Here is a 24283-nt window from a genome sequence, read left to right on the forward strand (position 1 = left end):
GGGAGATCTCATCCTGGGCAGGATCCTGTAGAGAGCACCTCGTGACTACCAAACCACCCGCTACCATTAGGTCGGTTGGGTCCTCAGGGAATACAGGGGGGCCGGGTTTACCGACACCTTATGAGGCCTACAGGGATGTCTTTTCCAAAAGGGCCGCAGATACCCTTCCTCCCCACTGGCCATATGATTGCCGAATAGACCTGAAGCCAGGCTCCGAGCCCCCTAGGGGCAGAGTGTATCCACTCTCTGCTCCAGAGACGGAGGCTATGTCCAAATATATTCAGGACAGCCTGGCGAAGGGGTTCATTCGCAAGTCTATTTCACCGGCCGGTGCAGGGTTCTTTTTCGTGTAGAAGAAGGAAGGGGATCTGCGCCCCTGTATCGATTTACAGGGGATTAAATGCAATCACAATCAAGAACAAATACCCTTTGCCCCTCATTACGGAGCTATTTGATTGATTCCGCGGGGCAAAGGTCTTCACAAAGCTGGATCTACGCGGGGCGTATAATCTAGTGCGAGTCCGAGAGGGCGATGAGTGGAAGACCGCCTTTAACACCAGGGATGGTCACTACGAGTATCTAGTAGTGATGAGCGAGTATGCTTGTTACTACTCGGTATTCGCACGAGTATCACTGTACTCAGGCTACTCGGCGGGGACCGAGTAATCTCGCGATACTCGTGCTGTACTCGTGGTCTTCATCCCTGCATGTTGGCGCTATTTTGAGAGCCAGCCCTCATGCAGGGATTGGCTGGAAGACCACTGCAATGCCACAGCCCTGTGGAATTGCAGTGATTGGCCGGCCTGCACAGCGTGACCAAGCCTTTATACCGGCGGGCGCGCTGTGCTCTGTACACAGCCATCTCATATTCCTTGCTTTCCACGCCCACAGGCGCCTATGATTGGTTGCAGTGAGACACGCCCCCACGCTGAGTGACAGGTGTCTCACTGCACCCAATCACAGCAGCCGGTGGGTGTGTCTATACTGTGCAGTAAAATAAATAAATAAATAATTAAAAAAAACGGCGTGCGGTCTCCCCCCTATTTTAATACCAGCCAGATAAAGCCATACGGCTGAAGGCTGGTATTCTCAGGATGGGGAGCTCCACGTTATGGGGAGCCCCCAGCCTAACAATATCAGTCAGCAGCCGCCCAGAATTGCCGCATACATTAGATGCGACTGTTCTGGGACTGTACCCGGCTCTTCCCGATTTACCCTAGTGCGTTGGCAAATCGGGGTAATAAGGAGTTAATGGCAGCCCATAGCTGCCACTAAATCCTAGATTAATCATGTCAGGCGTCTCCCCGAGAAACCTTCCATGATTAATCTGTAAATTACAGTTAAAAAACACACACACCTGAAAAATCCTTTATTAGAAATAAAAAACAATAACAAAGTCCCTCATCACCAATTTATTAACCCCGACAAACCCTCCATGTCCGGCGTAATCCACAGTCCTCCAGCATCGCGTCCAGCTCTGCTACATTCAGGTGACAGGAGCTGCAGAATACACCGCCGCTCCGGGCACCTCCACGCAGCAAATGAAGACAGCCGCGCGATCAGCTGCTGTCAGTCAGGTAACTCACGGCCACCGCTGGATCCAGCGGTGGCCGCGGGTAACCTCAGTGACAGCAGCTGATCGCTATACTCACCTCAGTTGCTGCATGGAGCTGACCGGAGCGGCGGTGAGTAGCGCGATCAGCTGAGCTGTCACTAAGGTTACCCGCGGCCACCGCTGCATCCAGGTAACCTCAGTGACAGCTCAGCTGATCGCTATACTCACCTCAGTTGCTGTGTGAAGCTGACCGGAGCGGCGGTGTATTCTGCAGCTCCTGTCACCTTCATGCAGCACAGCTGGATGCGACGCTGGAGGTCCGTGGATTACGCCGGACATGGAGGGTTTGTCGGGGTTAATAAATTGGTGATGAGGGACTTTGTTAGTGTTTTTTATTTCTAATAAAGGATTTTTCGGGTGTGTGTGTTTTTTAACTGTAATTTACAGATTAATCATGGAAGGAATCTCGGGGAAACGCCTGACATGATTAATCTAGGATTTAGTGGCAGCTATGGGCTGCCATTAACTCCTTATTACCCCGATTTGACAACGCACCAGGGCAAATCGGGAAGAGCCGGGTACAGTCCCAGAACTGTCGCATCTAATGTATGCGGCAATTCTGGGCGGCTGCTGACTGATATTGTTAGGCTGGGGGGCTCCCCATAACGTGGGGCTCCCCATCCTGAGAATACCAGCCTTCAGCCGTATGGCTTTATCTGGCTGGTATTAAAATTGGGGGGGACCGCACGCCGTTTTTTTTAATTATTTAATTATTTATTTCACTGCACAGTATACACACACACACACCGGCTGCTGTGTTTGGGTGCAGTGAGACACCTGTCACTCAGCATGGGGGCGTGTCTCACTGCAACAAATCATAGGCGCCGAAAGCAGGAAAGTAGGGAATACGAGATTGTTTAATGAGCGGCCGGCTTTTTCACAAGAGGAAAAGCCGCCGGAGTTTAGTGAACAGCCGTGCAGCGCCGCGGCAGTGATCGGGGAACGGTAAGTAAGAGAGAGGGGGGAGAATGACCGACAGACTGTGAGAGGGGGACAGACAAGACAGAGAGAGACGGACAGAGCGAGACCGACCGACGGGAGATAGAATGAAAAAAAAATGACCGACATCGCTAGTAAAAAGCACAAAACGTGCGTTTTGGACATCGGAGTGCCACACAATGTTTTACGTAAAATCTTTCATGTATTAATCTCAAAAAGTTACATATACCAGCTCTATCTCACTATTGGGTATGTGCCCTTAACATTTCCGCCATGAAAATTCATTTTGGTGTCATTTTGGAAGGTTTTCTGGTGAGTCCGTAAAAATGGCGTAAAACGCGGACAAAATTGTTCACAGCTGTGACTTTTGAGTGATAAATGCTTCAAGGGGTCTTCCCCATGCTGTTGCCATGTCATTTGAGCACTCTTCTGAGACTTTTGTGACATTTTTAGGGTTTCTACAAGCTGCCGGGGGTCATTTCATAAAAATACTCGGGTCTCCCATAGGATAACATTGGGCTCGGTGCTCGGGCCGAGTACACGAGTATCTTGGGATGCTCGGCCTAAGCCTCGAGCACCCGAGCTTTTTAATACTCGCTCATCACTAGTATCTAGTAATGCCCTTCGGACTCTGCAATGCCCCCGCTGTATTTCAAGACTTTGTGAATGACATTTTCCGGGATTTGTATCTTTCCGTGGTTACATACCTGGATGACATTCTTATCTTCTCCCCCGATCTTGCCACCCATCGGAGGGATGTCATCCGAGTACTTAAGAGGCTCCGCACCCATTCGTTATATGCTAAGCTGGAAAAGTGCGTTTTTGAACGTGAATCCTTGACGTTCCTGGGGTATATCGTGTCCAGTCAGGGGTTAGCAATGGATCCGGGGAAGTTGGAGACAGTGATGAACTAGCCTGAGCCCCGCTCGCTGAAGGCGATCCAGCGATTCTTGGGGTTTATCAATTATTATCGCCAGTTCATTCCCAACTTCTCGATGGTGGCAGCACCCATCATTGCCCTTACCCGCAAGGGCGCTAATCCCAAAGCATGGACACGGGAAACGGTAGAGGCATTTCACACTCTCAAAGCTTTCTTCTCCAGAGCTCCCATCCTTCATCTTCCAGACATCTCCAAACCCTTCCTACTGGAGGTAGATGCCTCTTCGGTCGGTGCAGGTGCAGTCCTGTACCAGAAAAACGAACGAGGAAGGAAGCATCCGTGTTTCTTTTTCTCCAAGACCTTTTCTCCGGCCGAGAGGAACTACTCCATAGGGGATAGGGAGTTACTGGCGATGAAACTAGCATTCCAGGAATGACGGCATCTCCTGGAGAGTGTGAAGCATCCATTTGAGGTGTTTTCTGACCATAAAAACCTCACATACCTCCAGACAGCACAACGCCTGAACCCAAGGCAGGCCCGTTGGTCTTTATTCTTCTCCCGGTTCCGCTTTATTATCCGCCACCTGGCCGGTGAGAAGAACGTACGGGCCGATGCCTTGTCACGTTGTATGGTTGTGTTGGAGGAGGACGAGGAGGAGCCTCGTCTTATACTACCCCCGGACAGCTTGAGGATGGTCACTCCCACTTCTTTGGACCAGGTGCCACCTGGCAAGACCCTCGTTCCCCCTGAACTACGGAACGAGGTGCTATCGTGGGCCCATGCCTCCAAGGTCGGGGGTCACTTCGGGGTCAAAAGGACCAGAGACCTTGTGACCAGGCATTATTGGTGGCCGAGACTACCCCAGGACATACAGGAGTATGTGGGAGCCTGTATGTCGTGTGCTTGGAATAAGCCATCCCGGCAGAGACCGGCAGGTCTTCTTCACCCACTGCCAGTGCCGGATCGTCCCTGGGAAGTGGTGGGGATGGACTCCCTGGGAGATCTGCCCAAGTTAGCAGGGCACAGGGTCGTATGGGTCATCACGGATCACTTCACTAAAATGGTCCACTTGGTGCCTCTCCCACGACTCCCGACGTCACGTGCTCTCGCCACCTTGTTCATTCGGCATGTATTTAGGTTGCATGGCATGCCTGACAAGGTGGTGAGTGACCGGGGACCCCAGTTCGCGTCTCGCTTCTGGAGAGAACTCTGTAAGCTCCTGCAGATAGAGCTGAACATCTCCTCCGCATACCATCCCGAGACCAATGGACTGGTGGAGAGGACCAATCAGACCTTGGTAACTTACCTCCGCCATTTTATCTCCACGCACCACGACAACTGGGCTAACCTCCTTCCTTGGGCCGAATTTGCCATTAATAATTCGGTCCATGAATCCTCTGGCCAGACTCCGTTCCTGCTCAATAACGGACAACATCCCAGAATCCCAGTACCGATGCCCAATACGTCACCCGAGTGGAGGATTGGGCGACCAAGGCCCGGGAGATCTGGGATAACACCCAAGAGGCTCTTAAGAGGGCTAAAGACCGGATGGTGACAACGGCTAATGTTCGCCGCCGCCCTGCACCATCCTTCACCCCTGGTGACCTAGTGTGGCTGTCCTCTAAGAATGTTAACCTACGGGTACAGGCAGTCAAGTTCGCCCCTAAGTACCTGGGTCCGTTTAAAGTACTACAGCAGGTAAACCCGGTGGCATACCGACTCCAGCTCCCTCCACGCTGGGCTATAGCCAACACCTTTCACGTGTCCCTCCTGAAACCCGTACGACTTAATAAGTTCTCAGGGTCCCTGTCGGCTCAAACTGACTCCCTGTCCGACGACCCTGAGGTGGCGAAGCTTGTGGAGACAAAAGTCATACAGGGCCGGAGGTACTACCTCGTGGAGTGGGCCGGCCGTGGTCCGAAGCATAGATCCTTGGAACTGGAGGATCATATCCGCACCCCGGGTTTAATAGCGGCCTTCGAGCACGGACAGGGGAGGGAGCCTAGACGGGGGAGTAATGTTACACCTCGTGGCTCTCCTGAGGCAAGAACTGAGGCAGTCTCCCATTCCTTGCCTGCCACGAGCGCTCCTGCTCAGCAGCGCCGAAGGTCTGCCAGACTGCGCAGTGTGCAGGAGATACCTTCTCAGAGAGGCAGCAGAAGGGTGACACCTAGTGGTTCTCCTGTTACAAGGAGTGAAGCGGTCTCCCATTCCTGGCCTGCCGCGGGTCCTCCTGCTCAGCGGCTCCGAAGGTCTGCGAGGTTGCGCAATTTGCAGAGGTTTGCTACTCAGGGAAGCAGTGAGACTCCCGTTATCTCTGCACATTGTGAGACCGAGGATCCCGCCTCTATTTCCCAGAGGCAGGAGGGTGAGCATGTGCAATGCGTGGTGGGTCCTGATTCGCCCACTGACGTCACATGACTTGATGACAAGTCTGGTGACGTGGTGAATCCTGACTGGCCAGGCTTGGACGTCGTGGACCCTGATTGGGTCAAGTCCGTCATCTCCGCCTTGCGCCCGCCCTTGGGTGGAGCTACACCTCCTTAAAAGCTCCCCCTGCCATCATGGTGGCGCGCGACTGTCCTTCTATGTTTGGATGTCTGGCAGCGTGCTGCCACGCCACTGCTCAGGCATTACTGTCTTTTGTGGGCTTGGCCCTTCCTGCTTAGGCAGCACCTGGTTTGCAGGCCGTGTCCCTGCCTTGCTGCTCCGGCAGTATCCCCTTCAACAGGCCGTGATCCTGTCCCAGGTGAGCTCCTCAAGTCTCCGCCGGACTCACCTGGTTATTGAAAGCACACGTGCGTGGGCAACTCTGTGCTACCCTCGTGCCATATTCTCGTGACTTCCACTGGCACACGTGTGTGGGCACCTCTGTGCTTCCCCGTGCAACACGTACACCGAGCCGTGAGATCCGTGCCATACAACCCTCACGGGTTAGGGCAGACCGGTGTACATAGATCGTCTGTGACATTCCAGACGATCGCTAGCAGCAACCCGCTCACTCTTCACCCACCATAGCAGCGGTTCCTTACACCGCACAGTGGACCTTGACCGGCGGAAGCTGTCCATTTCCCATCTTGGCACGCTTCCCCGGGTCCCCCTCGTAACACACCAGTATAGGAGATAAATTGCATTTCAGTGCAGGAAAACAACATATGCATTTCCACCATGGTACATTAGTGTCAGCCCAGTACGTCCGAGCGTCAAGGCTTTTTGCAGGAAGACCCCAGTCAGTATATCCAACCCACTTACAACATCTCCAAAACAAGCCATGTGCCAAACTGCCAACATTTTAAAAGCTTGAGACACACCCATGGGCGGAGGTATGTGAATAGCCAGTTCCACCCATCTCTCTGGCTATCCGTTAAACCTGTACCTGGAATGCCCTAATAAGACTTGTGGCATTACAAGTCTTAGAGCAGATATTCAAACTTACGCCACTTTTGCTCGCAATACATACCCTCTGTCATGTTACATAGTACATAATGATGTGCTCTTCATCTATATGATCCACAATTACCTAATTATGTCTTGATATTACTTTTAAAAAAAGATAGTCAGTCAGGCATAGAAAGTTTTTTGAATGAATGTTAAAAATCTGCCAAAGTCTGGAAACTTATCCATGCTAAAGGACCTGTAGAAGAATGTATCATGGTCAAATTTGACCCATGAAGACAGTTTCTAATTATGTATCAGAATCAAATGCACTGATCATCTACTTTCCATAAATTATGAGCAAATTGGTGAAATTACACCTATCAAGAAAAAAAAATTAACAGCCTCCTCCATAACCCCTTAGCTGTCCTATCCATCGCCAAGATAGGTGTTTTGTACCATTTTCAGTACAAGTCATTTTCAATCAATTTGCTCCTAATTTAGACAAAATAGCTGAAACATTTATCACACAAACTGTACATGTGAGGTCTGCTTTTTCTAACAACAGGTGAAATATGTAGTTTTGAAATGTCCATTTTTTATTTGACTAAACTACACTACTTTTTATTTTCGTAGGTATTAGTACATAATGATGAGGTCTTCATCTATAGGACCCATCCATCTCTTGGACTGACTGTCATTAATAGTACTTGTTTTTCCACAACTACCTAATCACATCTTAATATTACTTCTAAAAATATAGTCGTCAGGCATATAAAGTTTAAAGTTTCATTTCAAGGCTTCCCAAAGGAACTCTCCAGTATCAGTCAGCACAGATCCTCGGTGCACCAGGCATCTTCCTGGGCACACCGAGTCTGTACTGGGCCCACAAGACATTGCACTGCAGCAGTTCCCATCAGCATCGCTGCCTCTCCTGAGACCTCTGACTGACGGTCCCTTTAGCTGTGTACTAACCTACATCGACTGGCTCCTCAGCTCCTTGATGGCATCCACCTGCGCTGTCTCTGCCATAAGATCCATCAGTTGTTCCCGGACCTTCTCCTGCTGCCGCTTCACTAACACAGCTTTGCATCACTCCAGGAGTATTCATGTATCCGCCGAATGTTACGGGGGAACCGGCAGATTAGGACCAAAGGTATATATCCTAATCGCCAGTCGGGGCCCACCGTGCTCCAGATGACAAAGGAGCTGCTGGCACCTGAGGGTTAGGCAGAGACTATAGAGCTGGATGGCTCTGAGATAACTCAAGGAACCGGTCACGTGTGTAGGGACTCATCAGACCGGACGACAACCCAGTTAGCGTTTCGGTGGAGCGGACGCTACTCCGACCACGTGTGTAACAACACGTCAGGCCGGATGGTAACCAGATAGCGTTGACCGAGAAGACCGCTGCGACAGCGCCCTGTAGGCCACGTGTGTAAGACACGTCAGGCCGAGCGGTCCTCCGATTAGCGTTTCTGGCCACCACTCGACTGTAAAGGACACGTCAGACCAGGTAGTCACACCAGTAGCATTTGACTGGGAAGCCGAGGATGATAATAGGGTTCACACACCCAATCCAGGAACACCCTGTTAACTTCACAGGTGTTCTGGGGTGCGCTGTCCGTGCGCGTAGAGGGCACAACCGGACAGGTGGCGCAGCAGGTACACTGTCTGTGTGCGTAGAGGGCACTCTCGGACAGGTGACGAAACAGGTATTCTGTCCGTGTGCGTAGGAGGCACAACTGAACAGGTGACGCAGCAGCCGCAGCCCAGTTAACGCCACTGGACTGCTCTAGCACAACAGGAACAGTAGCAAGGAAGCACGGCGCCTGACCCTCATGTGCTGAGCCACGAAACTTGGCGTGACAGGCACCGTTCGCCTAGCCCTACCTACCGCTTCCAACAAGGCTTATGCCACCAAGAACTCTAAATGAAGACTGCGCACCTCCATGTTGTCTCCAGCCCCTTTTATAACCTAGGTCCGCCCCAAACCCAGGGTGGAACCACCAAGGTCCAATAGCAGAGTGCCATGTCATCAGTAACTTCACATGCGACCTATCCGGAACCGCCACGTCATTGATGACCTCATGGCAGCCACGCCCCAAACACTTCACCAGTCATCGTCTGATGACCAATGGTGAGGTGCCAGATCATAGGGGCGGGCCTCTGCGAGCCAGTCCGGAGATGCCACGTCATCAGGACACCTGACACCCTCTGCCCTATCAGGGCCTGCCACCTCACGGACATGCTCAGTGAGGTCCTTACCGGACCTAACCTCTGATGCACATGCTCAGTAGCCTTAGCAACAGGCTTAAAAAGCAGACTATCAGTTTGAGCATGCTCAGTAGGCACATCCCAGAACTTAGACACAGCACGAAGTCCAAGTACCTGTGCAAAGAGGCTGTTAGGGTTAATTGTGGGAGCATGCTCAGTAGCCTGAACTGAGGACTTAGTCTCAGACATAACACAAACAGGCTGAGCATGCTCACTTGGCAAAACACGGGGCTTAGACTCTGGCTGGGGTAAATCGGCGCACGCATGCGCACTAGCCGCCTCTCCCCACTTAGACGTGGTGGAAGGAACAGCCAACTGGACGACCCGAGGCACGGCCAAGAACGGCAGCCGGCGCCTGGGCGCAACAGGAACCGCAGCAGACTGCTTGCGGTTATGGCAGCGCCGGTTCGTAACACCGAACCACAAGCAAAAGCTTTACGCAGCCTGTAATGAATTTTCGTGGAGCTGACGATCCAGCGCAACCAACGCAGTGCAACCACAAGACGTGCCACAAGGAACGCTGCTTGCACTCTAGCATCATATGTGATGGGGTCCTCACTCTGCTTGCTTCTCAGTTGCACTGAGGTAGGCACAGGACGCACTTTGAATACAAGGTCCAGGCTGCTTTATTTAATTGCATAAAGCATGCCACCAGTATAGGAGATAAACTGCATTTCAGTGCAGGAAAACAACATATGCATTTCCACTATGGTACATTAGTGTCAGCCCAGTACGTCCGAGCATCAAGGCTTTTTGCAGGAAGACCCCAGTCAGTATATCCAACCGACTTACAACATCTCCAAAACAAGCCATGTGCCAAACTGCCAACATTTTAAAAGCTTGAGACACACCCATGGGCGGAGGTATGTGAATAGCCAGTTCCACCCATCTCTCTGGCTATCCGTTAAACCTGTTCCTGGAATGCCCTAATAAGACTTGTGGCATTACAAGTCTTAGAGCAGATATTCAAGCTTACGCCACTTTTGTTCGTAATACATACCCTCTGTCATGTTACATAGTACATAATGATGTGCTCTTCATCTATATGATCCACAATTACCTAATTATGTCTTGATATTACTTTTAAAAAAAGATAGTCAGTCAGGCATAGAAAGTTTTTTGAATGAATTTTAAAAGTCTGCCAAACTCTGGAAACTTATCCATGCTAAAGGACCTATAGAAGAATGTATCATGGTCAAATTTGACCCATGAAGACAGTTTCTAATTACGTATCAGAATCAAATGCACTGATCATCTACTTTCCATAAATTATGAGCAAATTGGTGAAATTACACCTATCAAGAAAAAAAAAAATTAACAGCCTCCTCCATAACCCCTTAGCTGTCCTATCCATCGCCAAGATAGGTGTTTTGTACCATTTTCAGTACAAGTCATTTTCAATCAATTTGCTCCTAATTTAGACAAAATAGCTGAAACATTTATCACACAAACTGTACATTTGAGGTCTGCTTTTTTTTACAACAGGTGAAATATGTAGTTTTGAAATGTCCATTTTTTATTTGCCTAAACTACGCTACTTTTTTATTTTCGTAGGTATTAGTACATAATGATGAGGTCTTCATCTATAGGACCCATCCATCTCTTGGACTGACTGTCATTAATAGTACTTGTTTTTCCACAACTACCTAATCACATCTCAATATTACTTCTAAAAATATAGTCGGCAGGCATATAAAGTTTAAAGTTACATTTCAAGGCTTCCGAAAGGAACTCTCCAGTATCAGTCAGCACAGATCCTCGGTGCACCAGGCATCTTCCTAGGCACACCGAGTCTGTACTGGGCCCACAAGAGATTGCACTGCAGCAGTTCCCATCAGCATCGCTGCCTCTCCTGAGACCTCTGACGGTCTTTTTAGCTGTGTACTAACCTACATCAACTGGCTCCTCAGCTCCTTGATGGCATCCACCTGCGCTGTCTCTGCCATAAGATCCATCAGTTGTTCCCGGACCTTCTCCTGCTGCCGCTCCGCTAACACAGCTTTGCATCACTCCAGGAGTATTCATGTATCCGCCGAACCACAAGCAAAAGCTTTACGCAGCCTGTAATAAATTTTCGTGGAGCTGACGATCCACCGCAACCAATGCAGTGCAACCACAAGACGTGCCACTAGGAACGCTGCTTGCACTCTAGCATCATATGTGATGGGGTCCTCACTCTGCTTGCTTCTCAGTTGCACTGAGGTAGGCACAGGACGCACTTTGAATACAAAGTCCAGGCTGCTTTATTTAATTGCATAAAGCATGCCACCAGTATAGGAGATAAATTGCATTTCAGTGCAGGAAAACAACATATGCATTTACACTATGGTACATTAGTGTCAGCCCAGTACGTCCGAGCGTCAAGGCTTTTTACAGGAGACCCCAGTCAGTATATCCAACCCACTTACATCTAAAAAACAAGCCATGTGCCAAACTGCCAACATTTTAAAAGCTTGAGACACACCCATGGGCGGAGGTATGTGAATAGCCAGTTCCACCCATCTCTCTGGCTATCCGTTAAACCTGTTCCTGGAATGCCCTAATAAGACTTGTGGCATTACAAGTCTTAGAGCAGATATTCAAGCTTATGCCACTTTCGTTCGTAATACATACCCTCTGTCATGTTACATAGTACATAATGATGTGCTCTTCATCTGTATGATCCACAATTACCTAATTATGTCTTGATATTACTTTTAAAAAAAGATAGTCAGTCAGGCATAGAAAGTTTTTTGAATGAATGTTAAAAGTCTGCCAAAGTCAGGAAACTTATCCATGCTAAAGGACCTGTAGAAGAATGTATCATGGTCAAATTTGACCCATGAAGACAGTTTCTAATTACGTATCAGAATCAAATGCACTGATCATCTACTTTCCATAAATTATGAGCAAATTGGTGAAATTACACCTATCAAGAAAAAAAAAAAATTAACAGCCTCCTCCATAACCCCTTAGCTGTCCTATCCATCGCCAAGATAGGTGTTTTGTACCATTTTCAGTACAAGTCATTTTCAATCAATTTGCTCCTAATTTAGACAAAATAGCTGAAACATTTATCACACAAACTGTACATGTGAGGTCTGCTTTTTTTTACAACAGGTGAAATATGTAGTTTTGAAATGTCCATTTTTTATTTGCCTAAACTACACTACTTTTTTATTTTCGTAGGTATTAGTACATAATGATGAGGTCTTCATCTATAGGACCCATCCATCTCTTGGACTGACTGTCATTAATAGTACTTGTTTTTCCAAAACTACCTAATCACATCTCAATATTACTTCTAAAAATATAGTCGTCAGGCATATAAAGTTTAAAGTTACATTTCAAGGTTTCCCAAAGGAACTCTCCAATATCAGTCAGCACAGATCCTCGGTGCACCAGGCATCTTCCTGGGCACACCAAGTCTGTACTGGGCCCACAAGAGATTGCACTGCAGCAGTTCCCATCAGCATCACTGCCTTTCCTGAGACCTCTGACTGACGGTCTTTTTAGCTGTGTACTAACCTACATCAACTGGTTCCTCAGCTCCTTGATGGCATCCACCTGCGCTGTCTCTGCCATAAGATCCATCAGTTGTTCCCGGACCTTCTCCTGCTGCCACTCCGCTAACACAGCTTTGCATCACTCCAGGAGTATTCATGTATCCGCCGAACCACAAGCAAAAGCTTTACGCAGCCTGTAATGAACTTTCGTGGAGCTGACGATCCACCGCAACCAATGCAGTGCAACCACAAGACGTGGCACCAGGAACGCTGCTTGAACTCTAGCATCATATGTGATGGGGTCCTCACTCTGCTTGCTTCTCAGTTGCACTGAGGTAGGCACAGGACGCACTTTGAATACAAAGTCCAGGCTGCTTTATTTAATTGCATAAAGCATGCCACTAGTATAGGAGATAAATTGCATTTCAGTTCAGGAAAACAACATATGCATTTCCACTATGGTACATTAGTGTCAGCCCAGTACGTCCGTGCGTCAAGGCTTTTTGCAGAAAGACCCCAGTAAGTATATTCAACCGACTTACAACATCTCCAAAACAAGCCATGTGCCAAACTGCCAACACTTTAAAAGTTTGAGACACACCCATGGGCGGAGGTATGTGAATAGCCAGTTCCACCCATCTCTCTGGCTATCCGTTCAACCTGTTCCTGGAATGCCCTAATAAGACTTGTGGCATTACAAGTCTTAGAGCAGATATTCAAGCTTACGCCACTTTCGTTCGTAATACATACCCTCTGTCATGTTACATAGTACATAATGATGTGCTCTTCATCTATATGATCCACAATTTCCTAATTATGTCTTGATATTACTTTTAAAAAAAGATAGTCAGTCAGGCATAGAAAGTTTTTTGAATGAATGTTAAAAGTCTGCCAAAGTCAGGAAACTTATCCATGCTAAAGGACCTGTAGAAGAATGTATCATGGTCAAATTTGACCCATGAAGACAGTTTCTAATTACGTATCAGAATCAAATGCACTGATCATCTACTTTCCATAAATTATGAGCAAATTGGTGAAATTACACCTATCAAGAAAAAAAAAAAATTAACAGCCTCCTCCATAACCCCTTAGCTGTCCTATCCATCGCCAAGATAGGTGTTTTGTACCATTTTCAGTACAAGTCATTTTCAATCAATTTGCTCCTAATTTAGACAAAATAGCTGAAACATTTATCACACAAACTGTACATGTGAGGTCTGCTTTTTTTTACAACAGGTGAAATATGTAGTTTTGAAATGTCCATTTTTTATTTGCCTAAACTACACTACTTTTTTATTTTCGTAGGTATTAGTACATAATGATGAGGTCTTCATCTATAGGACCCATCCATCTCTTGGACTGACTGTCATTAATAGTACTTGTTTTTCCACAACTACCTAATCACATCTCAATATTACTTCTAAAAATATAGTCGTCAGGCATATAAAGTTTAGAGTTTCATTTCAAGGCTTCCCAAAGGAACTCTCCAGTATCAGTCAGCACAGATCCTCGGTGCACCAAGCATCTTCCTGGGCACACAGAGTCTGTACTGGGCCCACAAGAGATTGCACTGCAGCAGTTCCCATCAGCATCGCTGCCTCTCCTGAGACCTCTAACTGACGGTCTTTTTAGCTGTGTACTAACCTACATCAACTGGCTCCTCAGCTCCTTGATGGCATCCACCTGCGCTGTCTCTGCCATAAGATCCATCAGTTGTTCCAGGACCTTCTCCTGCTGCCGCTCCGCTAACACAGCTTTGCATCACTCCAGGAGTATTCATGTATCCGCCGAACCACAAGCAAAAGCTTATGTCCATTTTTTATTTGCCTAAACTACACTACTTTTTTATTTTCGTAGGTATTAGTACATAATGATGAGGTCTTCATCTATAGGACCCATCCATCTCTTGGACTGACTGTCATTAATAGTACTTGTTTTTCCACAACTACCTAATCACATCTCAATATTACTTCTAAAAATATAGTCGTCAGGCATATAAAGTTTAGAGTTTCATTTCAAGGCTTCCCAAAGGAACTCTCCAGTATCAGTCAGCACAGATCCTCGGTGCACCAAGCATCTTCCTGGGCACACAGAGTCTGTACTGGGCCCACAAGAGATTGCACTGCAGCAGTTCCCATCAGCATCGCTGCCTCTCCTGAGACCTCTAACTGACGGTCTTTTTAGCTGTGTACTAACCTACATCAACTGGCTCCTCAGCTCCTTGATGGCATCCACCTGCGCTGTCTCTGCCATAAGATCCATCAGTTGTTCCAGGACCTTCTCCTGCTGCCGCTCCGCTAACACAGCTTTGCATCACTCCAGGAGTATTCATGTATCCGCCGAACCACAAGCAAAAGCTTTACGCAGCCTGTAATGAATTTTTGTGGAGCTGACGATCCACCGCAACCAACGCAGTGCAACCACAAGACGTGGCACCAGAAACGCTGCTTGCACTCTAGCATCATATGTGATGGGGTCCTCACTCTGCTTGCTTCTCAGTTGCACTGAGGTAGGCACAGGACGCACTTTGAATACAAAGTCCAGGCTGCTTTATTTAATTGCATAAAGCATGCCACTAGTATAGGAGATAAATTGCATTTCAGTGCAGGAAAACAACATATGCATTTCCACTTTGGTACATTGGTGTCAGCCCAGTACGTCCGTGCGTCAAGGCTTTTTGCAGGAAGACCCCAGTAAGTATATTCAACCGACTTACAACATCTCCAAAAGAAGCCATGTGCCAAACTGCCAACACTTTAAAAGCTTGAGACACACCGATGGGCGGAGGTATGGAAATAGCCAGTTCCACCCATCTCTCTGGCTATCCGTTCAACCTGTTCCTGGAATGCCCTAATAAGACTTGTGGCATTACAAGTCTTAGAGCAGATATTCAAGCTTACGCCACTTTCATTCGTAATACATACCCTCTGTCATGTTACATAGTACATAATGATGTGCTTTTCATCTATATGATCCACAATTACCTAATTATGTCTTGATATTACTTTTAAAAAAAGATAGTCAGTCAGGCAAAGAAAGTTTTTTGAATGAATGTTAAAAGTCTGCCAAAGTCAGGAAACTTATCCATGCTAAAGGACCTGTAGAAGAATGTATCATGGTCAAATTTGACCCATGAAGACAGTTTCTAATTACGTATCAGAATCAAATGCACTGATCATCTACTTTCCATAAATTATGAGCAAATTGGTGAAATTACACCTATCAAGAAAAAAAAAATTAACAGCCTCCTCCATAACCCCTTAGCTGTCCTATCCATCGCCAAGATAGGTGTTTTGTACCATTTTCAGTACAAGTCTTTTTCAATCAATTTGCTCCTAATTTAGACAAAATAGCTGAAACATTTATCACACAAACTGTACATGTGAGGTCTGCTTTTTTTTACAACAGGTGAAATATGTAGTTTTGAAATGTCCATTTTTTATTTGCCTAAACTTCACTACTTTTTTTTTTCGTAGGTATTAGTACATAATGATGAGGTCTTCATCTATGGGACCCATCCATCTCTTGGACTGACTGTCATTAATAGTACTTGTTTTTCCACAACTACCTAATCACATCTCAATATTACTTCTAAAAATATAGTCGTCAGGCATATAAAGTTTAAAGTTTCATTTCAAGGCTTCCCAAAGGAACTCTCCAGTATCAGTCAGCACAGATCCTCGGTGCACCAGGCATCTTCCTGGGCACAACGAGTCTGTACTGGGCCCACAAGAGATTGCACTGCAGCAGTTCCCATCAGCATCGCTGCCTCTCCTGAGACCTCTGACGGTCTTTTTAGCTGTGTACTAACCTACATCAACTGGCTCCTCAGCTCCTTGATGGCATCCACCTGCGCTGTCTCTGCCATAAGATCCATCAGTTGTTCCAGGACCTTCTCCTGCTGCCGCTCCGCTAACACAGCTTTGCATCACTCCAGGAGTATTCATGTATCCGCCGAACCACAAGCAAAAGCTTTACACAGCCTATAATGAATTTTCGTGGAGCTGACGATCCACCGCAACCAACGCAATGCAACCACAAGACGTGGCACCAGGAACTCTGCTTGCACTCTAGCATCATATGTGATGGGGTCCTTACTCTGCTTGTTTCTCAGTTGCACTGAGGTAGGCACAGGACGCACTTTGAATACAAAGTCCAGGTTGCTTTATTTAATTGCATAAAGTATGCCACTAGTATAGGAGATAAATTGCATTTCAGTGCAGGAAAACAACATATGCATTTCCACTATGGTACATTAGTGTCAGCCCAGTACGTCCGAGCGTCAAGGCGTTTTGCAGGAAGACCCCAGTCAGTATATCCAACCGACTTACAACATCTCCAAAACAAGCCATGTGCCAAACTGTCAACACTTTAAAAGCTTGAGACACACCCATGGGCGGAGGTATGTGAATAGCCAGTTCCACCCATCTCTCTGGCTATCCGTTAAACCTGTTCCTGGAATGCCCTAATAAGACTTGTGGCATTACAAGTCTTAGAGCAGATATTCAAGCTTATGCCACTTTCGTTCGTAATACATACCCTCTGTCATGGTACATAGTACATAATGATGTGCTCTTCATCTATATGATCCACAATTACCTAATTATGTCTTGATATTACTTTTAAAAAAAGATAGTCAGTCAGGCATAGAAAGTTTTTTGAATGAATGTTAAAAGTCTGCCAAAGTCAGGAAACTTATCCATGCTAAAGGACCTGTAGAAGAATGTATCATGGTCAAATTTGACCCATGAAGACAGTTTCTAATTACGTATCAGAATCAAATGCACTGATCATCTACTTTCCATAAATTATGAGCAAATTGGTGAAATTACACCTATCAAGAAAAAAAAAATTAACAGCCTCCTCCATAACCCCTTAGCTGTCCTATCCATCGCCAAGATAGGTGTTTTGTACCATTTTCAGTACAAGTCATTTTCAATCAATTTGCTCCTAATTTAGACAAAATAGCTGAAACATTTATCACACAAAGTGTACATGTAAGGTCTGCTTTTTTTTACAACAGGTGAAATATGTAGTTTTGAAATGTCCATTTTTTATTTGCCTAAACTACACTACTTTTTTATTTTCGTAGGTATTAGTACATAATGATGAGGTCTTCATCTATAGGACCCATCCATCTCTTGGACTGACTGTCATTAATAGTACTTGTTTTTCCACAACTACCTAATCACATCTCAATATTACTTCTAAAAATATAGTCGTCAGGCATATAAAGTTTAAAGTTTCATTTCAAGGCTTCCCAAAGGAACTCTCCAGTATCAGTCAGCACAGATCCTCGGTGCACCAGGCATCTTCCTGGGCACACCGAGTCTGTACTGGGCCCACAAGAGATTGCACTGCAGCAGTTCCCATCAGCATCGCTGCCTCTCCTGAGACCTCTGACGGTCTTTTTAGCTGTGTACTAACCTACATCAACTGGCTCCTCAGCTCCTTGATGGCATCCACCTGCGCTGTCTCTGCCATAAGATCCATCAGTTGTTCCAGGACCTTCTCCTGCTGCCGCTCCGCTAACACAGCTTTGCATCACTCCAGGAGTATTCATGTATCCGCCGAACCACAAGCAAAACCTTTACGCAGCCTGTAATGAATTTTCGTGGAGCTGACGCTCCACCGCAACCAACGCAGTGCAACCAAAAGACGTGGCACCAGGAACGCTGCTTGCACTCTAGCATCATATGTGATGGGGTCCTCACTCTGCTTGCTTCTCAGTTGCACTGAGGTAGGCACAGGACGCACTTTGAATACAAAGTCCAGGTTGCTTTATTTAATTGCATAAAGCATGCCACCAGTATAGGAGATATATTGCATATCAGTGCAGGAAAACAACATATGCATTTCAGCCAAGTACGTCCGAGCCAAAGTCAGGAAACATATCCATGCTAAAGGACCTGTAGAAGAATGTATCATGGTCAAAATTGACCCATGAAGACAGTTTCTAATTACGTATCAGAATCAAATGCACTGATCATCTACTTTCCATAAATTATGAGCAAATTGGTGAAATTACACCTATCAAGAAAAAAAAAAAATTAACAGCCTCCTCCATAACCCCTTAGCTGTCCTATCCATCGCCAAGATAGGTGTCTTGTACCATTTTCAGTAAAAGTCATTTTCAATCAATTTGCTCCTAATTTAGACAAAATAGCTGAAACATTTATCACACAAACTGTACATGTGAGGTCTGCTTTTTTTTACAACAGGTGAAATATGTAGTTTTGAAATGTCCATTTTTTATTTGCATAAACTTTACTACTTTTTTATTTTCGTAGGTACATAATGATGAGGTCTTAATCTATAGGACCCATCCATCTCTTGGACTGACTGTCATTAATAGTACTTGTTTTTCCACAACTACCTAATCACATCTTAATATTACTTCTAAAAATATAGTCGTCAGGCATATAAAGTTTAAAGTTTCATTTCAAGGTTTCCCAAAGGAACTCTAAAGTATCAGTCAGCACAGATCCTCGGTGCACCAGGCATCTTCCTGGGCACACCGAGTCTGTACTGGGCCCACAAGAGATTGCACTGCAGCAGTTCCCATCAGCATCTCTGCCTCTCCTGAGACTTCTGACGGTCTTTTTAGCTGTGAACTAACCTACATCAACTGGCTCCTCAGCTCCTTGATGGCATCCACCTGCGCTGTATCTGCCATAAGATCCATCAGTTGTTCCAGGACCTTCTCCTGCTGCCGCTCCGCTAACACAGCTTTGCATCACTCCAGGAGTATTCATGTATCCGCCGAACCACAAGCAAAAGCTTTACGCAGCCTGTAATGAATTTTCGTGGAGCTGACGATCCACCGCAACCAATGCAGTGCAACCACAAGACGTGGCACCAGGAACGCTGCTTGCACTCCAGCATCATATGTGATGGGGTCCTCACTCTGCTTGCTTCTCAGTTGCACTGAGGTAGGCACAGGACGCACTTTGAATACAAAGTCCAGGCTGCTTTATTTAATTGCATTAAGCATGCCACTAGTATAGGAGATAAATTGCATTTCAGTGCAGGAAAACAACATATGCATTTCCACTATGGTACATTAGTGTCAGCCCAGTACGTCCGAGCGTCAAGGCGTTTGGCAGGAAGACCCCAGTCAGTATATCCAACCGACTTACAACATCTCCAAAACAAGCCATGTGCCAAACTGCCAACACTTTAAAAGCTTGAGACACACCCATGGGCGGAGGTATGTGAATAGCCAGTTCCACCCATCTCTCTGGCTATCCGTTAAACCTGTTCCTGGAATGCCCTAATAAGACTTGTGGCATTACAAGTCTTAGAGCAGATATTCAAGCTTATGCCACTTTCGTTCGTAATACATACCCTCTGTCATGGTACATAGTACATAATGATGTGCTCTTCATCTATATGATCCACAACTACCTAATTATGTCTTGATATAACTTTTAAAAAAAGATAGTCAGTCAGGCATAGAAAGTTTTTTGAATGAATGTTAAAAGTCTGCCAAAGTCAGGAAACGTATCTAAGCTAAAGGACCTGTAGAAGAATGTATCATGGTCAAATTTGACCCATGAAGACAGTTTCTAATTACATATCAGAATCAAATGCACTGATCATCTACTTTCCATAAGTTATGAGCAAATTGGTGAAATTACAACTATCAAGAAAAAAAAAATTAACAGCCTCCTCCATAACCCCTTAGCTGTCCTATCCATCGCCAAGATAGGTGTTTTGTACCATTTTCAGTACAAGTCATTTTCAATCAATTTGCTCCTAATTTAGACAAAATAGCTGAAACATTTATCACACAAACTGTACATGTAAGGTCTGCTTTTTTTTACAACAGGTGAAATATGTAGTTTTGAAATGTCCATTTTTTATTTGCCTAAACTACACTACTTTTTTATTTTCGAAGGTATTAGTACATAATGATGAGGTCTTCATCTATAGGACCCATCCATCTCTTGGACTGACTGTCATTAATAGTACTTGTTTTTCCACAACTACCTAATCACATCTCAATATTACTTCTAAAAAGATAGTCGTCAGGCATATAAAGTTTAAAGTTTCATTTCAAGGTTTCCCAAAGGAACTCTCCAGTATCAGTCAGCACAGATCCTCGGTGCACCAGGCATCTTCCTGGGCACATCGAGTCTGTACTGGGCCCACAAGAGATTGCACTGAAGCAGTTCCCATCAGCATCGCTGCCTCTCCTGAGACCTCTAACTGACGGTCTTTTTAGCTGTGTACTAACCTACATCAACTGGCTCCTCAGCTCCTTGATGGCTTCCACCTGCGCTGTCTCTGCCATAAGATCCATCAGTTGTTCCAGGACCTTCTCCTGCTGCCGCTCCGCTAACACAGCTTTGCATCACTCCAGGAGTATTCATGTATCCGCCGAACCACAAGCAAAAGCTTTACGCAGCCTGTAATGAATTTTCGTGGAGCTGACGATCCACCGCAACCAACGCAGTGCAACCACAAGACGTGGCACCAAGAACGCTGCTTGCACTCTAGCATCATATGTGATGGGGTCCTCACTCTGCTTGCTTCTCAGTTGCACTGAGGTAGGCACAGGACGCACTTTGAATACAAAGTCCAGGTTGCTTTATTTAATTGCATAAAGCATGCCACCAGTATAGGAGATATATTGCATATCAGTGCAGGAAAACAACATATGCATTTCAGCCAAGTACGTCCGAGCCAAAGTCAGGAAACTTATCCATGCTAAAGGACCTGTAGAAGAATGTATCATGGTCAAATTTGACCCATGAAGACAGTTTCTAATTACGTATCAGAATCAAATGCACTGATCATCTACTTTCCATAAATTATGAGCAAATTGGTGAAATTACACCTATCAAGAAAAAAAAAATTAACAGCCTCCTCCATAACCCCTTAGCTGTCCTATCCATCGCCAAGATAGGTGTTTTGTACCATTTTCAGTAAGTCATTTTCAATCAATTTGCTCCTAATTTAGACAAAATAGCTGAAACATTTATCACACAAACTGTACATGTGAGGTCTGCTTTTTTTTACAACAGGTGAAATATGTAGTTTTGAAATGTCCATTTTTTATTTGCGTAAACTACACTACTTTTTTATTTTCGTAGGTACATAATGATGAGGTCTTCATCTATAGGACCCATCCATCTCTTGGACTGACTGTCATTAATAGTACTTGTTTTTCCACAACTACCTAATCACATCTCAATATTACTTCTAAAAATATAGTCGTCAGGCATATAAAGTTTAAAGTTTCATTTCAAGGCTTCCCAAAGGAACTCTCCAGTATCAGTCAGCACAGATCCTCGGTGCACCAGGCATCTTCCTGGGCACACCGAGTCTGTACTGGGCCCACAAGAGATTGCACTGCAGCAGTTCCCATCAGCATCGCTGCCTCTCCTGAGACCTCTCACGGTCTTTTTAGCTGTGTACTAACCTACATCAACTGGCTCCTCAGCTCCTTGATGGCATCCACCTGCGCTGTCTCTGCCATAAGATCCATCAGTTGTTCCAGGACCTTCTCCTGCTGCCGCTCCGCTAACACAGCTTTGCATCACTCCAGGAGTATTCATGTATCCGCCGAACCACAAGCAAAAGCTTTACGCAGCCTGTAATGAATTTTCGTGGAGCTGACGATCCACCGCAACCAACGCAGTGCAACCACAAGACGTGGCACCAGGAACGCTGCTTGCACTCTAGCATCATATGTGATGGGGTCCTCACTCTGCTTGCTTCTCAGTTGCACTGAGGTAGGCACAGGACGCACTTTGAATACAAAGTCCAGGTTGCTTTATTTAATTGCATAAAGCATGCCACCAGTATAGGAGATATATTGCATATCAGTGCAGGAAAACAACATATGCATTTCAGCCAAACACGTCCGAGCCAAAGTCAGGAAATATATCCATGCTAAAGGACCTGTAGAAGAATGTATCATGGTCAAATTTGACCCATGAAGACAGTTTCTAATTACGTATCAGAATCAAATGCACTGATCATCTACTTTCCATAAATTATGAGCAAATTGGTGAAATTACACCTATCAAGAAAAAAAAATTAACAGCCTCCTCCATAACCCCTTAGCTGTCCTATCCATCGCCAAGATAGGTGTTTTGTACCATTTTCAGTAAAAGTCATTTTCAATCAATTTGCTCCTAATTTAGACAAAATAGCTGAAACATTTATCACACAAACTGTACATGTGAGGTCTGCTTTTTTTTACAACAGGTGAAATATGTAGTTTTGAAATGTCCATTTTTTATTTGCGTAAACTTTACTAATTTTTTATTTTCGTAGGTACATAATGATGAGGTCTTTATCTATAGGACCCATCCATCTCTTGGACTGACTGTCATTAATAGTACTTGTTTTTCCACAACTACCTAATCACATCTCAATATTACTTCTAAAAATATAGTCGTCAGGCATATAAAGTTTAAAGTTTCATTTCAAGGCTTCCCAAAGGAACTCTCCAGTATCAGTCAGCACAGATCCTCGGTGCACCAGGCATCTTCCTGGGCACACCGAGTCTGTACTGGGCCCACAAGAGATTGCACTGCAGCAGTTTCCATCAGCATCGCTGCTTCTCCTGAGACCTCTGACGGTCTTTTTAGCTGTGTACTAACCTACATCAACTGGCTCCTCAGCTCCTTGATGGCATCCACCTGCGCTGTCTCTGCCATAAGATCCATCAGTTGTTCTAGGACCTTCTCCTGCTGCCGCTCCGCTAACACAGCTTTGCATCACTCCAGGAGTATTCATGTATCCGCCGAACCACAAGCAAAAGCTTTACGCAGCCTGTAATGAATTTTCGTGGAGCTGACGATCCACCGCAACCAACGCAGTGCAACCACAAGACGTGGCACCAGGAACGCTGCTTGCACTCTAGCATCATATGTGATGGGGTCCTCACTCTGCTTGCTTCTCAGTTGCACTGAGGTAGGCACAGGACGCACTTTGAATACAAAGTCCAGGTTGCTTTATTTAATTGCATAAAGCATTCCACCAGTATAGGAGATATATTGCATATCAGTGCAGGAAAACAACATATGCATTTCAGCCAAGTACGTCCGAGCCAAAGTCAGGAAACTTATCCATGCTAAAGGACCTGTAGAAGAATGTATCATGGTCAAATTTGACCCATGAAGACAGTTTCTAATTACGTATCAGAATCAAATGCACTGATCATCTACTTTCCATAAATTATGAGCAAATTGGTGAAATTACACCTATCAAGAAAAAAAAAAATTAACAGCCTCCTCCATAACCCCTTAGCTGTCCTATCCATCGCCAAGATAGGTGTCTTGTACCATTTTCAGTAAAAGTCATTTTCAATCAATTTGCTCCTAATTTAGACAAAATAGCTGAAACATTTATCACACAAACTGTACATGTGAGGTCTGCTTTTTTTTACAACAGGTGAAATATGTAGTTTTGAAATGTCCATTTTTTATTTGCGTAAACTTTACTAATTTTTTATTTTCGTAGGTACATAATGATGAGGTCTTTATCTATAGGACCCATCCATCTCTTGGACTGACTGTCATTAATAGTACTTGTTTTTCCACAACTACCTAATCACATCTCAATATTACTTCTAAAAATATAGTCGTCAGGCATATAAAGTTTAAAGTTTCATTTCAAGGCTTCCCAAAGGAACTCTCCAGTATCAGTCAGCACAGATCCTCGGTGCACCAGGCATCTTCCTGGGCACACCGAGTC

The sequence above is a fragment of the Anomaloglossus baeobatrachus genome, chromosome 2 (genome assembly GCF_048569485.1).
Source record: "Anomaloglossus baeobatrachus isolate aAnoBae1 chromosome 2, aAnoBae1.hap1, whole genome shotgun sequence".
Lineage (NCBI taxonomy): Eukaryota > Metazoa > Chordata > Amphibia > Anura > Aromobatidae > Anomaloglossus > Anomaloglossus baeobatrachus.